We start from the raw sequence: 15,596 nt of genomic DNA, 5'->3' as shown, positions 1-15,596 counted from the left end.
TCATGGAGCGGCATCAACATGCCGTGGTACAAATTTTGTCCCATTTGGGGCAGGTTTGGGTATATGCTTCTCACAAACCGGAGCTTCTCACAACAATCATGATGGTTTTCGGTAGGGAACGTCCCACTTTTGGGGACGAAACGATATCCATTGCCTCTTATTGCTTTCAATTCTATTTTTCTCGTGTCAACATAGAACAACAGGAGTGTTGTGTGAATTTTTGTGATTTTTCGGGGTTCATTTGGACATTTTTATGCATTAACTAAGTTTTCAATGCATTTATGTGCATAATTCAAATTTGAACTACATGCACATGCTCCAGTGCATATAAATTGGTTGAAAAATCAAATCTGTGTCCTTGGGTGCATGCTTAGGTCCCATGCAAGAAATGAGAATGAATTTCAAACACCAGGGCACCGTTGATTGCCGGTAAAACATTAAGATGCCTGGTTTTTAAATTCTAGTAAATCCAAAACTCTATTAACCATTCACATGACGCACGTGTCTTGGTTTTAATGGTTGTAGGAGGTGCCGTGTGGACAACTGCTTGACCGGTGCGCAGGCTGACCGAGAGGTGTGCAAGCTGTCCTCGAGTGCGCAGGTTCCCTGGGAAGCGTGCGAGCTGTGCGCTACACATGCTCACTGGGAAGCGAGCCCTTTGACTTCCATGGCCGCCCGCCTTGCTCGCATCCTCTCCATTAATGGCGCCCAAGCCGCAGTTTAATTTGCTTTTTTATATAAAACACTCATCGCAAACGTTTTAGTTAGAACACCCGTATGCAAACCGACAGCTTCCCCAGGAAGCCAAGAGAAAATGTGCCGAGCAGGATTTCTGCAGCTCTTGATTGCAAACATTTTAGATAGAACACCCGTATGCAAAGTGAGAGCAGCGCAGGATTTGTGCATCCCATCAACGCAAACGGTTGTTTTGGATGACCTGTGTGCAACCACGTACAAACAATTTGGTAAGGTTTGTCAATCCTTGTAACACTGCGATTTGTCAAAACATGAAGCTAAAATCACTGGGATTATCTAATTTTTGCAACTAAAATTCAATAATTAAGCATAGATTTTATTCATAGATTAAGCAGTCGTTCTTAATTTATACAAACAGTTCAACTCGACAGCTGAACCGACCAAACCTTTCCCCAATTGTTGCCAACCACTTACTGAAATAGCTAGTTCAACTATATATACAACCTAATTTTAAGTACGTCGTACAGTTCCACCACATCTATAGTCAGATGAACTGAACAAAATAGCCCCTAAATACTACTACTACTGCGGAGGGGCTTTGTACTACTTCCGACTGCCTCTCCTCTGCCAAGCGCGCTCAGTAAGAGGCGGCGGAGGAGGAGGAGCCTACCAACGAGCTGGGCAACCGCAATGGGGTGCCTGCCGCTAATGCAGCTTCAGCGACGCTCACCTCGAACGCCCTCTACTGCTCCAGACGACCCCTCTCGAAGCGGCGGTTCTCCTCGTAGATCTCCTGATTCCTCGCCTCCGAGGCGACGTGTGCCGCGGTCATGGCGGCGGTAAGGCTCTTTGCGTGCACGACGAGGCGCTCCTCCTCCTCCCGCAGGAACTCGGTGTAGCGCGTAAGGTCGCTGACGCACGTGCGGGCATCCACCTCCGCCTCCCGCCTTCGGGCGGTGGTGGCAGAGCGGGTGATGACCCCGGCGGTCAACGGTGGGCTGGCGGCCACGGCGGCCGACGACGGGGTGGCAACCACGACCACCACCTCCCGCCTTCAGGAAGCGGTGGTGGAGCGGGTGATGGCCACAGTGGCCGGTAGTGGGGTGGTGGCCATGACGACCACGTCCCACCTTCGGGCTGCGGCGGCAGAGCGGGCGATGGCCCTGGCTTTCGACGGTGGTGTGGCGGCAACGGCGGCCGGCAATAGCTGCCGACGGGCACCGGCGACGGAGCATGTGGTGGGTGTTCCGCGCATACCCAACAGGGACGCCACGCGCACTACACTACGCCGGGGACTGCGCCGCCGCCGCGGTGTAGCCTCCCAACTGGAGCTGTCCTCTGATGATGGCGGAGTGGCTGAGCGACAACGACGGGCCGGTGCCATTGGCGATTGTGGGAGAAGCAGACGAGATAAGATACAGGGATGGAGGGGAAAATGCGACGCAGGACTCGCCGGCCGTGAGGGTTTTTATAGCAGGCCGGTAAGCATTGGGATTTTGGGGGATTTCACCGAGTCGGGCGGGAAGCTTGCGCGGGAACCTGCGAGGTTGCGCGGGAACGGGCTCACCGACGATTCATTGGCGCCACCATTTGGCAAAAAGAACGCCCCCGCGCGCTGCGCAAGCTTGCGCTGTAAGCCGTCTGCGGCAGCGGGGTGACAAGACGTGCGAGAGGAGGACGAAAGGCCACATACACATACGGTTAATAAAAAACGTTTGCAATTTAATTACCTACTATACCACCGTCCTGATTTATAAGTATGATTTAACTAATAAAATACGAATGCATGTCGCCAAAGATTATATAGTTGGATTTGTATTTGAACATAGTTTCCAATTATATAATTTTTAAAACATGCGTTAACATTTTGTTGGTTAAATTTGAGGGCAAAGTATGGCACAGAATATAAAGGAGACTATAGACTAGACGGAGGTGGTACCACACGGCCGCTCTCTACGCAGCGACGCAACTGTCGGCCGGCTTGTAGGTGACCATTTCCTGCGTGTTCAACTGCTCTATGTGTGTGGTTGCTTGCGGTTCAGGCGGCCGCGGCGCGCTCTGCTCTCGCATCCCTCTAGGTGCTCTGCCCTCGTGCCTCCATGTGCGCTGCCAGTGTTTGGGGCCGGCGCACAATCACGCACGTTCGTGTGCAAGCGGTTGCACCGGGCGTGGCGTGACGATGCAGTTACCCGCTGCAAAAACTGCCATGCGGACGCGCCGAGAATCCACGCCGCCCGGTCGCCTTTTATTCCTGCGGCCATTTACCTTCATCTCTCATCTCACATGACACAATAAGCACACCCATGAGGACACATACAGAGAGGACATCCAGTGGTTCCAATGGCGCTCCTCGTGGCTCCAATGGCGCTCCCAGCGGCCGACGACGACAACGGCGGGCAGTTCACCACGCATCACGTACTGGACACCCACGTGAGGGGGAAGGCCCTCTCGGTGGTGTACATGAACGATCCGGTCTAGATGGAGAGCTCCATCCAAACTATGGAGCAGTTCCTTGCCGAGGACAAGTACCAAGTGGTCGGCTTCGACCTCAAGTACACCATCGGTCGTGCCGGGCATGATCAGAAGGTTGCCGTCACTCAGTTGTGCGTGCGACATGACGTCCTTGTCTACCACTTCCATTTTGCCACAAGGCCTTGCGAGCATTTCTCCAGGTTTATCAATAGCTCCGACTATAGTTTCGCTACGGTGGACACCACCAACGATCTAAAAGCGCTCAAGGTTTCGGACTTGAAATGCCCGAATCTTGTCAACATCCCACACCACTACAAGGTCTGAGGCGGCGACAAAAATAAACTGAACTACCTGGTTGACCTCGCCTCGGCCATCATCGACCCCTACTACGCGAAGATGAAGGAAGAGAGCAATAAGGACAAGAACTCCTGGCACAGTGTGTGGCATAAGAGACTGGATGAACAACATGTCAAGTACGCGGCCATGGATGCCTACACAAGCTACGAGATCTACAGGCGGATCGTTGACATGAGGAATTGTCTTCTTCCTGACAAAGATGAGGGATCGAGCCACATAGCAGTGGCGGGAGCGTCACAAGAAGTAGATGACTAGACGATCGTTTCTCCTACTTTAGAATGCATGCAATTGTTTATTGAGGTGTGTGCGAATGATCTGTATAGTCACTTATGTAATTGGATATTTATTTTAGTTATATATATATACATGTTATTCTACTGTAGACAAAGCAATTCACACGGCTTATTAGCAGCAATCGTCTGTGCTATTATTGGTCTTCGCCCACATTCCAGATTACGGACCTGTTTGCCGCGTATCACACACATCTTGTTCAGTTGAACCGTTTCCATTGTGTTGCCTAATCACACACAGTTCAACCCAGTGAACCGTATGTTGTATATCGCACACGCCTTCATCTGGCTGCCCGTTTCTTTTGTGCCTCCTCATCCCAAACAGTTAATTGAGGTGAACCGTATGCCCTGCATCGCACACGCAACTAAATTTTGAACCGTGTTTGATGCATCTGTCATCGCAAACGTTTTGCACCTTTTTTGACGGTTTTTTTACACCACCGTTTTCGATCATGGCATCACACACAGTTTCGTCGAAGGGTCTCTGATCGTAGTGTCGCGTTTGGACCATCCTGCAGTAGTGTCTCCCATTGCAAGAAAAACCAATCGAGTTGGCCAAACCAAATCGATAGTTCGAAGAGACTTGCAAAGATATCAAATAATGCATATAAGAATTCAGAGGAGATTCAAATAATATTCATAGATAAGCTGATCATAAATCCACAATTCATCGAATCTCGACAAACACACCGCAAAAGAGTATTACATCGAATAGATCTCCAAGAACATCAAGGAGAACATTGTATTGAGAATCAAAGAGAGGGAAGAAGCCATCTAGCTACTAGCTATGGACCCGTAGGTCTGTGGTAAACTACTCATGCTTCATCGGAGAAGCAATGGTGTTGATGTAGAAGCCTTCCATGATCAAATCCCCCTCCGGCAGGACGCCGGAAAAGGCCCCTAGATGGGATCTCACGGGTACAGAAGGTTTCGTGGCTCCCCTGGATGGTTTTGGGATATTTGAGAATATATAGGCGGAAGAAATAGGGCGGTGCAGTCACGAGAAGCCCACAAGGGTGGGGGCACGCCTCCTGACCTTGTGGCCGCCTCATGGCTTTCGTGACGTGCACTCCAAGCCCTCTAGATGTCTTCTGGTCCAAGAAAAATCATCGCGAAAGTTTCATTCCGTTTGGACTCCGTTTGGTATTCCTTTTCTGCGAAACTCTAAAACAAGGAAAAAACAGGAACTCGCACTGTGCTCTAGGTTAATAGGTTTGTCCCAAAAATCATATAAAATAGCATATTAATGCATATAAAACATCCAAAACAGGTAATATAATAGCACGGAACAATCAAAAATTATAGATACATTGGAGACGTATCAACCACCTCATCAGAGGGACGCTTACGATTGGCATCGGTCGCTTCCATGTCCATCTCCTCTCGCTCAAACTCCTCTTCACCCTCATATCCAGACTGGCCCATATCTTGCTTTTCCATGGACCGGTTTCTCTGATTCCTGCCCCGACGCCTGGTGCCCCAAGCTGTAGTAGCCGGTGCACATAGATTTTTAAAGATCAGAGGCGAGGGTGGGTGAACCCCGTGGCCATGTTCCTTGCACTCATGGCCCATCATGCCACAAACTTGACAATAGTCCAGCAGACGCTCATACTTGACGGGAAAGATCTATCTCTCTCCCCCTCGAATAAGCGAGGTAGCTTTTTTCAGAGGGTTTCACACATCAATCCTAACGCTGACACTGTTGGGGAACGCAGTATTTCAAAAAATTTACCTACGATCACACAAGATCCATCTAGGAGATGCATAGCAACGAGCGGGAAGAGTGTGTCCACGTACCCTCGTGGACTGAAAGCAGAAGCATTTAGTAACACGATTGATGCAGTCGAATGTCTTCGCGGTCAACCGATCCAAGTACCGAACGTACGACACCTCCGCGATCAGCACACGTTCAGCTCGGTGATGTCCCTCGAACTCTTGATCCAGTTGAGGCCGAGGCAAAGTTCTGTCAGCACGATGGTGTGGCGATGGTGATGATGAAGTTATCGGCGCAGGGCTTCGCCTAAGCACTACGACGATATGACCGAGGTGTGTAACTGTGGAGGGGGGCACCGCACACAGCTAAGAGAAACTTTTGTGTGCCTTTGGGGTGCCCCCTCCCACGTATATAAGGGGAGGAGGAGGCCGGCCCTAGAGGGGGCATGCCATAGGGGGGGAGTCCTACTTGGACTCCCGGTCCAAGTAGGATTCGGTCCCCCCCTTTCCTAGTCCAAGTTGGAGAAGAAGGGAAGGAGTAAAAGAAGAGAAGGAAGGAGGGGGGCACCGCCCCTCCCCTTGTCCAATTCGGACTGGGCAGGGGGGCGCCACCTCTAGCCGGCCCTCTCTCTTCTCCACTAAGGCCCATGATGGCCCATTAACTTTCGGGGGGGGGGGGGTCTGGTAACCCCAGGTACTCCAAAACTTATCCGAAACGACCCGAACCATTCCGGTGTCCGAATGTAGCCTTCCAATATATGAATCTTTATATCTCGACCATTTCGAGACTCCTCGTCATGTCCGTGATCTCATCCGGGACTCTGAACAAACTTTGGTTCATCAAAACACGAAACTCATAATACAAATCGTCATTGAACGTTAAGCGTGCAGACCCTACGGGTTCAAGAACTATGTAGACATGATCGAGACACCTCTCCGGTCAATAAACAATAGCGGACATGGATGCTCATATTGGCTCCCACATATTCTACGAAGATCTTTATCGGTCAAACCGCATAACAACATACGTCGTTCCCTTTGTCATCGGTATGTTACTTGCCCGAGATTCGATTGTCGGTATAACTATACCTAGTTCAATCTCGTTACCGGAAAGTCTCTTTACTCATTCCATAATGCATCATCCCGCAACTAACTCATTAGTCACATTGCTTGCAAGGCTTATAGTGATGTACCGAGAGGGCCCAGAGATACCACTCCGAAACACGGAGTGACAAATCCTAATCTCGATCTATGCCAACTCAACAAACACCATTGGAGACACCTGTAGAGCATCTTTATAATCACCCAGTTATGTTGTGATGTTTGATAGCACACTAAGTGTTCCTCCGATATTCGGGAGTTGCATAATCTCATAGTCATAGGAACATGCACTACTGCAGGATGCTGCTAACGTGACACTACGATCAGAGACCCTTCGAGAAACTGTGTGCGATGCAATAATTGCAAACGGTGCTATATGAAAACCGTCAAAAATGTATAAAACGTTTGTGATGGAGGATGCATCAAACACGGTTCAGATTTTAGTTGCGTGTGCGATGCAGGGCATATGGTTCAGCTCAATTAACCGTTTGCGATGAGGAGGAACAAAAGAAACGGGCAGCCAGATGAAGGTGTGTGCGATGTACAGCATACAGTTCACTCGGATGAACTGTTTGTGATTAGGCAACAGAAAGGAAATGGTCAGCTAGATCAAAGGTGTGTGCGATATACGGCATGCGGTTCACTCGGATGAACTGTTTGCGTTGAGACATGAGTACAGAAACGGTTCAAATGAACAAGATGTGTGTGATACGAGGCAAACAGGTCTGTAATCGGAAATGTGTGCGAAGACCGATAACAACACAGACGATTACTGCTAACAAGCCGTGTGTGTTGTGAGCAAACGATTGCTGGTATACAATTGTGAGTGATTGATGAAAACATCACCGACGGGTTCCACTGTTTAGTCCATGTGCGATGTGATTTTCTTTGTCCGCACAACATCTATGCTCTGTCTACATAGTATCAACATATATACATAAAAAGACAGCATTGCATAACCAAATAAGCATACAATTACACAAGTGACTACACACATAACATTTCCACACACCAAAGAAAGCAATTACATGCATACTAAAGTATAATAAACGAGGATATAATCATCTACTTATTGTTGCGATGACGCTTGCCATTGCTCTGCTTCCGGCTGGGTCCCTGGCTGTTTTGGGGAAGGAGGCACTTCCTCATGTCAACGACCGCCTGTACATGTCGTAGCTCGTGTACGCCTCCTTGGCCGTGTACGCGATGTGAGCTTTGTCGAGTTTCTCCATCAAGGCCGAGTGCCAGGAACGCTTGTCCTTGTTGCACGAATCCTTCATGTCTCTATAGTAGGGGCCGATGATGGCCTCGGCGAGGTGAACCAGTGAGTCCATCTCATGCTCCTTGCTGCCCCAGATCTTGTATTGGCCCTGGATGTCGACAAGATTCTGGCAGGCGATGCCTGAATTCTCGAGCGCCTTTACATTGTTGGTTATGTCCACCGTAGTGAACATGTAGTGGGGGTTGTTGACAAACCTGGCGAAACGCTCGCAAGGCCTTGTGGCCAGGCAGTAGTGGTAGACGAGGACGTGGTGGCGCACGCACATCTGGGCGACGGCGACCTTGGGACGAGACTCGCCACGAGCGCGGGTGTACTCGAGGTCGAGCCCGACCACCTTGTACTTCTCCGCGGCAAGCAACAACTCCATGATGTGGATGGAGTGCTCCACCCAGACCGGGTCGTTGGTGTACACCACCGAGAGGTCCATGAACCTTCTGTGGGTGTCCACCATGGCACGCATGGTGAACTACTGCTCGTCCTCGGCAGCCGCTCGGTGCGCCATTGGAGCCGCGCAGCATACCCTCTAAGAATTTCTCGTGGTGGGTGTGCTTCTTGCAATGGTGGGGCGTGATCGAAAGGTTGAAGAGACACAAGGGTAGGTTAAATGGCCACTGTAATAAATGGGGACCGACCGGCCTGTAATCGTCACGTCTTGTCACGGCGTTCATAGTGGAGGATTCTAGTGCACGCTTGACAACACCACACCGCACGCATGGGCTCGAAGAGGCGCCAAATGTATCGTCGGTGAGCCTGTTCCCACGCTACCATGCTGTTTACCGCGCAAGCTTCTCGCCCGGCTAGTTTGGCCACGCGTCGGCTAGAAGAGGGACAAATCGTGGGCGTTTATTGGCAAAAAGCTTTGTAAAAACGAAGTGTGTGGAATGACTTCGGTCATCAGTTTACCCTTGGGTGATGAGGTCAAAGTTACACAAAAGGGTGATGATGGACACTCGAGTGCGATAATTAATTCTACGCTCTATAGTGCACATGGTGGAAGAAACCAACTGTGCGTAATAATGTCAAAGATCGCAGTCGAGTTAGCTATACAGATCGTGTGCTGTGAGATCGACAAGGTAAACTAATTCGAGAATGGTTTATAAAATCTAAGACCATTGCATATTAAGGTCAAAATAGTGCTAGCAATATATGTGTCTCGTACGATGCCATTTCAACGATTGTACCACAAAAGCTCGAAATGTTTCAAGGTTCAAATTCTAGAGTTATATGGCTCAAACTCGAAGATTACAAGGTTCAAACTGATATTAAAAATGAAATTCAGCTCATCAGCTGCAAACACTCGCGCTGATCCGCTGAACATGGATATCAGAGAGGTTCAAACTAATATCACCGCTTCTAAGTCTGGCTTCGGAACCTCACAATTTTTGCAAAGGGGTCAGCCACTGAGAAGTCATGTATGGGGTTGACACGATGACTTCCTCTTACTCTGTCATCTGAAGTTCCAAAATGAAATTCAGCATTTTTGGAGCCTACTCCATTCTGCCGCAAGCGCCGGCGCTGATCAACAAACCATTCATTTTTGCAAAATAAATGTAGGGCAAACCTCATTTTCTTCAGCACCCTTGCTCTGAGAACAAAGAACTTGGCGAATATAATCTCTGGTAAGGTCCCTCAGTAGGAGTTCAAAGTAATTTCTGAGAGATGCAGATCTAGGATTCGACGTGATTGTTATATTGTATCGCATTATCCACCACTGGGCCTAATCTTATCTGCAAAAGAAGAAAACGTGTTAGTGCCTACATGTAGTTTTGAACATTACTACATGCCTGGCTATTTGGTTTGCAGGATTTGTAAAATGCACTAACGTGCCATCTTCGATCTGACATGATTAAAAAGGGCATTTGATTACATTCTAGAAAAATGTAGCCTTCTTCACAAGAGGTTGGAGTGGATGAAAAGTTCCCTAATAAAACTAGTACAGATGAATCCAAAGGAGAAATGCTTATTGATTGTAACCATATGGATCAAGCAACCAATATGGGGGGGGACATGTATGTACTGAAATCCTCCAAAAGAACCTTCAGAAATCGTAGTACATTGTCATTGCAAACTTGGAAAAAGGTGTCACAAATTGAACTCCTTTATGATTAACATTTAATAGGAAAGGAACATCACCTCGATATATAGCTTCTCCAGGCACGGAAAGCATCTCAGGAAACTGACAACTTGCTCCAGGTCGGGCCCGATAGATTCTAGTGCCAAGACCTTCACTGTGTATAGTTTCGGGGTCAAGCTTGTCGGAATCATTTTCTGAATGACAGACAAACAAACATCTTCAAAATTAGAAATAATGTTAATTTGTAGAAGGAGAGGTAGAAGGCGGCTGTTGTACCTGAACGGGTGTGGATCCAATAACAAGTTCGGAGCATTTGTCAGACGAGTAGCCCACCACTGTCAATTTTGGTGCAGCAATGACATTGATTCTTGTTGGACCTTCTTGATCAACTACAAGTAATCTCTCAAGTGCAGGTGTGTCCTGGATGACCATACCGTGGTACACATCTTGTGATGTCTTCCTGCCGCACCAACAACACACATAAATAGTCCGGAGAGTCATGGAGGTGATGTGGAAGGTACTCAACCCATTGGTCGCCTGAAGACGAAGGTACTCGAGTGCAGTACAGCCATGAAGCAGGCGCTCCATGTCATCCTTTGAGAGGCAGATGGCGACGAGCTCGAGGTGCTTCAGTCGTGGTAGAATAAGAGCGGGCGCGTCATTAAGGGGCGGGAAATGGCAGTTCTTGAACTTGGCGACGTGCAGCGTGGGCGCGAGGCGGAGTGCGGACGTTGGCAGCGACCGCATATGCCCATCATCAAAAGTGAGCTCCTCGAGCTGATCTAGGGTGGGGGATCGGAACCAGTCGTCAAGCATGGCTCGGTCCTTGCCGTTGGAACGGAACTTGCCCATTCTAAGGCCTTTGGTTGGGCCAAGGTGACTGCCGAGGATCTTGGAGAACGCATCCAAGCTTTTGCGATAGCCATGGCAGATCTCATGGGTGTCGATGAGGTCGAGAGGGCTGGAGTTCCATAGGGGGCACCACCGACGGGAAAGGAGGGTTGTCCGTGCCCCATATTTGATTGGGAGGAGGGAGATGATGACTCTCAACATATCATCGGGGAGGCTGCTGATTAAGTCTAGGCCTGCTGGAGTCGCTTGCGGTTCTAGCTCGCCCCACCTCCGCTTGTTGGCAGCCCCGTTCTCCACCTCCGGAGTCTTCTTGTCAGGGGCACTTTCTGATAGAAATGGGAGTACAGGGAATATTTAGTTAAAACATGCCAATAGAAAAAGTGTATTGGTAACTAGAAGTTATTAGGTAGGAATATAGTAAGAAAAGGAAATAACAATTGGTTGCCTAAATACTACACAGTTCATTTGACATTGTTGGCTAAGTCAACATATGCAGATAGTTGAAAATAAAACTTAATTCAAACAAAGTCTGGACGGATGATTTTGTTGGGGAAGTTAGCATATATCTCATGACCAGGCCCTTTTATGTGCAGTGCATTAGTGCCAGCTTTCAGTACATAAAACTTTATGATTTCATTCCAAAAGCCAGTGCCAAAATAGGAGTCACCACGTTCATCAAGTCTTACAGTAGCAACGATTGTAAATACATAGTTTGTGTGCAGTATGACATCTGTGGAGCCTTGATCTATGTAAAGGGGAAAATTGTGCACTACATAATCTGTTGCATAGCGAGGGATGTTCTGCAGAAAATGGTAGGATTGTTAAAGAAAATATGGTAACATGCAAATATGGGCCCAAATTGAAAGAACTGTACAGCAGTTGAAATCAAAGGACAAAAATCTATAATTAAACAGATAGGGTAAACATGAAGTCATGTAAAAATGAGAGTAATCGAAAGAACAATACATCATTAATTTGCCTAATATAGAAAGAAGAGGGGGAAATCCCCTTTGACGTATATGGTGCATGTGGCACCTTTATCCAAATGTAGCAATATTTGGAATATGTTCAGGAAAGTAGGCCATGCCAACCGATTTAGGGTGAGATTGAACATATATATCGCGCACGTGCTGAAGTTATCTGGTACGGAGAGATGGAATCTCTGGCGGCGGTCGCAAAGTCCTGAAGTGTCGGCGCACTGTACATTCTATGAATGAAAGAAAACCCTCAAATCAGCTCGAATAAAAATGAATTCACGGCGATTTCCGCCGGGTGATTAAAGGAGGCAGATGAACTGGGATAAGAGATGAGATAATATCTCGCTAAATTAGTTACCTTGTCGTCCATGAGAAAGAACCCTCAGTACGGCAGATTCCCCAACCGAGCGGAGCTGGGTCGACTGCGAGCAGCATCGAGAAAGTCCATGGCGATAGGCGGCGGCAAGCGGAAGTGGCGAAATGCAGTGGGCTTTGCCGGCAGCCTGGCGGTGGCGGCAGGCATCGAGCTAAGTGTTTACCGCCAGTCCGCCGCGATAGGCGGTGCCATGGCATAGACGCGGAGGAGCTTGTGCAGGTGTGAATGGGGAACGTACCGGAAGGGCCGAGGGGGTGGCGGGCGGGGTGAGGGTTTTTGTGACGTGGGGATGGTTAGGGTTTTCTTTTTTCTTTTTTGAATTGGGTGGTGAGGGTTTTCTGTCCCACAAAGAATTTTAGGGGCGACGGTTTGCTAGAGTGAACCGTGCGTGATTGACGTAGCAGGGAAAATGAAAGTCATTGCACATGGTTCCAATTTTGGGAACCGTGTGTGATTGACGTACTACCTCCGTCCTGGTTTATTGGTCCCCGTTGTAATTTTTACCAAAATTTGGCGAAATATTTAACATACTCAGACATAGATAATAAGCGTACACGTACATAAGCATAGTTCAACCATAAGTACATAGTTCAACCGTCATTAAGCATACTCAAGCGTACATAGTTCGATCCATCCCACATCTCATCTCACATGCGGCTAGCACGATCCTGAAGCTTCTCCAGGTACTCGGCGTACGCGCCGTGCGCCACCCTGCGAGAATACTTCTGCTTGAAGAAGCCAACGGCCCGTCCTCTTGCATGCGCCAGAACACTTAGATACGCGTCATGAAGCTTGTGGTTGCAAAATGGGCATCCATAGCCGTCGTTCCACGTCCTAATACGCCTGTTATGCATTCCCGCATAAAGCTTCCTCAGGATTCGCCTCTTGTACCTCCTCTGGGCATCTTCATCCTTGCTGTCCACATCGTCAGACAACACCTATACAAATAGTAAAACAAATTTGGCATCAAATCACTGATTACATGCCGTGAAGTAGGATTAGGAATTTATGGCTATTTATTTATACATATCCAGAGATTATGGTTCGATTTTTAAGAACAGTCGTCTATGTACAGACCAATCTTGAAGAAACTAATGGCACAAACATATGTAGGTCATTCAAAATCAATTGTCAAGTCCTGGCTAGGAATTATTAGCACGAACACTAATCCTAGTCGGATTACTAGCAGAAATCATTTGCATAGATGAAACAACTAATCACTTATCACCTGTACCATTCAACCAATCAATACACTACACCGATCTAACGAAACTTACTCAGATTTTATGGATTGGGAGAACATAACCATAGGATTTCTATTCCAAAAAGGGGGAGGCAGGAGTAACCAGAGAAACCCTATGATCTATTTGACACATAAATGGGTATAGATGACTAACCAGCTGTCCGTCATCGTCGGAGTCATCGCCGGAGTGGTCGTCCGAGTCGTCGCCGGAGTGGTCGTCAGAGTCATCGCCGGAGTGGTCGTCGTAGTCGGTGCGGAACTCCGCCTCTGGCTGTGGAAGCTCGACGCCGTCGACGACGTCATGGTGCAGCGATAACTCGCTGGCGGTGATGGCAACCTCTGTCTCCATCTCCACGCTGTGCTCCGATGCTTTAGCAGCCCCGGCGTCACCACTCCCTCCGATGGGGCGCTTCGGCGGCATCCTAATACACTCACGGCTTTGAGGACTGAGAGTGGCGTCGAGGATGCAAGCGGAGAGAGAGGATTGTGTGTGTGTAGCGAGGATGGGGGTGCGGCCGCTCGGGCGCACCATTAATATGGAGTAGTGGGAGTTGTGGGAGAGAGGCGGGCGGCGGTTGCTACCTCTTGAGCATGCGTTGGTTTTCCCTTGAAGAGGAAAGTGTGATGCAGCAAAGTAGCGTAAGTATTTCCCTCAGTTTTTGAGAACCAAGGTATCAATCCAGTAGGAGACTACACGCAAGTCTCCTAGTACCTGCACAAACAATCAAGAACCTTGCAACCAACGCGATAAAGGGGTTGTCAATCCCTTCACGGCCACTTGCAAAATGAGATCTGATAAAGATAATAAGATAAATATTTTTGGTATTTTTGTTGTATAGATTGAAAAGTAAAGATTGCAAAATAAATAGTAACTAGAATTGTAGATTGGAAACTTATATGATGTAAAGTAGACCCGGGGGGCATAAATTTCACTAGTGGCTTCTCTCAAGATAGCATATATATTACGGTGGGTGAACAAGTTACTGCCGAGCAATTGATAGAAAAGTCCATAGTTATGAGAATATCTAGGCATGATCATGAACATAGGCATCACGCCCTTGACAAGTAGACCAAAATGATTCTGCATCTACTACTATTACTCCACACATCGACCGCTATCCAGCATGCATCTAGAGTATTAAGTGCATAATAACAGAGTAACGCATTAGGCAAGATGACATGATGTAGAGGGATAAACTCAAGCAATATGATATAAACCCCATCTTTTTATCCTCGATGGCAAAAAATACAATACGTGTCGTTTTCCTTTCTGTCACTGGGATCAAGCATCGCAAGATTGAACCAAAAGCTAATCACTTATCCCATTGCAAGAAAGATCAATCTAGTAGGCCAAATCAAATATTGTTCATAGATAATCTTGATCATAAACCCACAATTCATCAGATCTCGACAAACACACCGCAAAAAGAGTTACATCGAATAGATCTCCAAGAAGATCGAGGAGAACTTTGTATTGAAATCCAAAGAGAGAGAAGAAGCCATCTAGCTAATAACTATGGACCCGAAGGTCTGTGGTAAACTACTCACACATCATCAGAGAGGCTATGGTGTTGATGTAGAAGCCCTCTGTGATCGAATCCCCCTCCGACAGATCACCGGAAAAGGCCCCAAGATGGGATCTCACGGGTACAGAAGGTTGCGGCGGTGGAAAAGGTGTTTCATGGCTCTCCCCGATGGTTTCAGGGTATAAGAGTATATATAGGCGAAAGAAGTAGGTCGGTCGAGCTGCGAGGGGCCCATGAGGGTGGGGGCGCGCCCACCCCCTGGGGTGCGCCCTCCTGCCTCGTGGCTTCCTCGTTGCTTCCTTGACGTCCACTCCAAGTCTCCTGGATTGCGTTTGTTCCAAAAAAGATCCCCGCGAAGGTTTCATTCAGTTTGGATTCCGTTTGATACTCCTTTTCTACGAAACACTAAAATAGGCAAAAAAAACAATTTGCACTGGGCTTTCGGTTAATAGGTTAGTCCCAAAAATAATATAAAAAGGTATATTAAAGCCCATTAAACATCCAAAACAGATAATATAATAGCATGTAACAATCAAAAATTATAGATACGTTGAAGACGTATCAGTGGTCAAACCGATGGCTCGCCTCCCGGTGAGCCTGCGCACCGGACTGCTGGCATGCCTACCAAAGTTTCACA

This window comes from Triticum aestivum, chromosome 2D, assembly GCF_018294505.1.
Source record: "Triticum aestivum cultivar Chinese Spring chromosome 2D, IWGSC CS RefSeq v2.1, whole genome shotgun sequence".
In the NCBI taxonomy this organism is placed as follows: Eukaryota; Viridiplantae; Streptophyta; class Magnoliopsida; order Poales; family Poaceae; genus Triticum; species Triticum aestivum.
The sequence above is the reverse complement of the archived record's forward strand: the minus strand, read 5'-3'. Positions refer to the sequence as shown.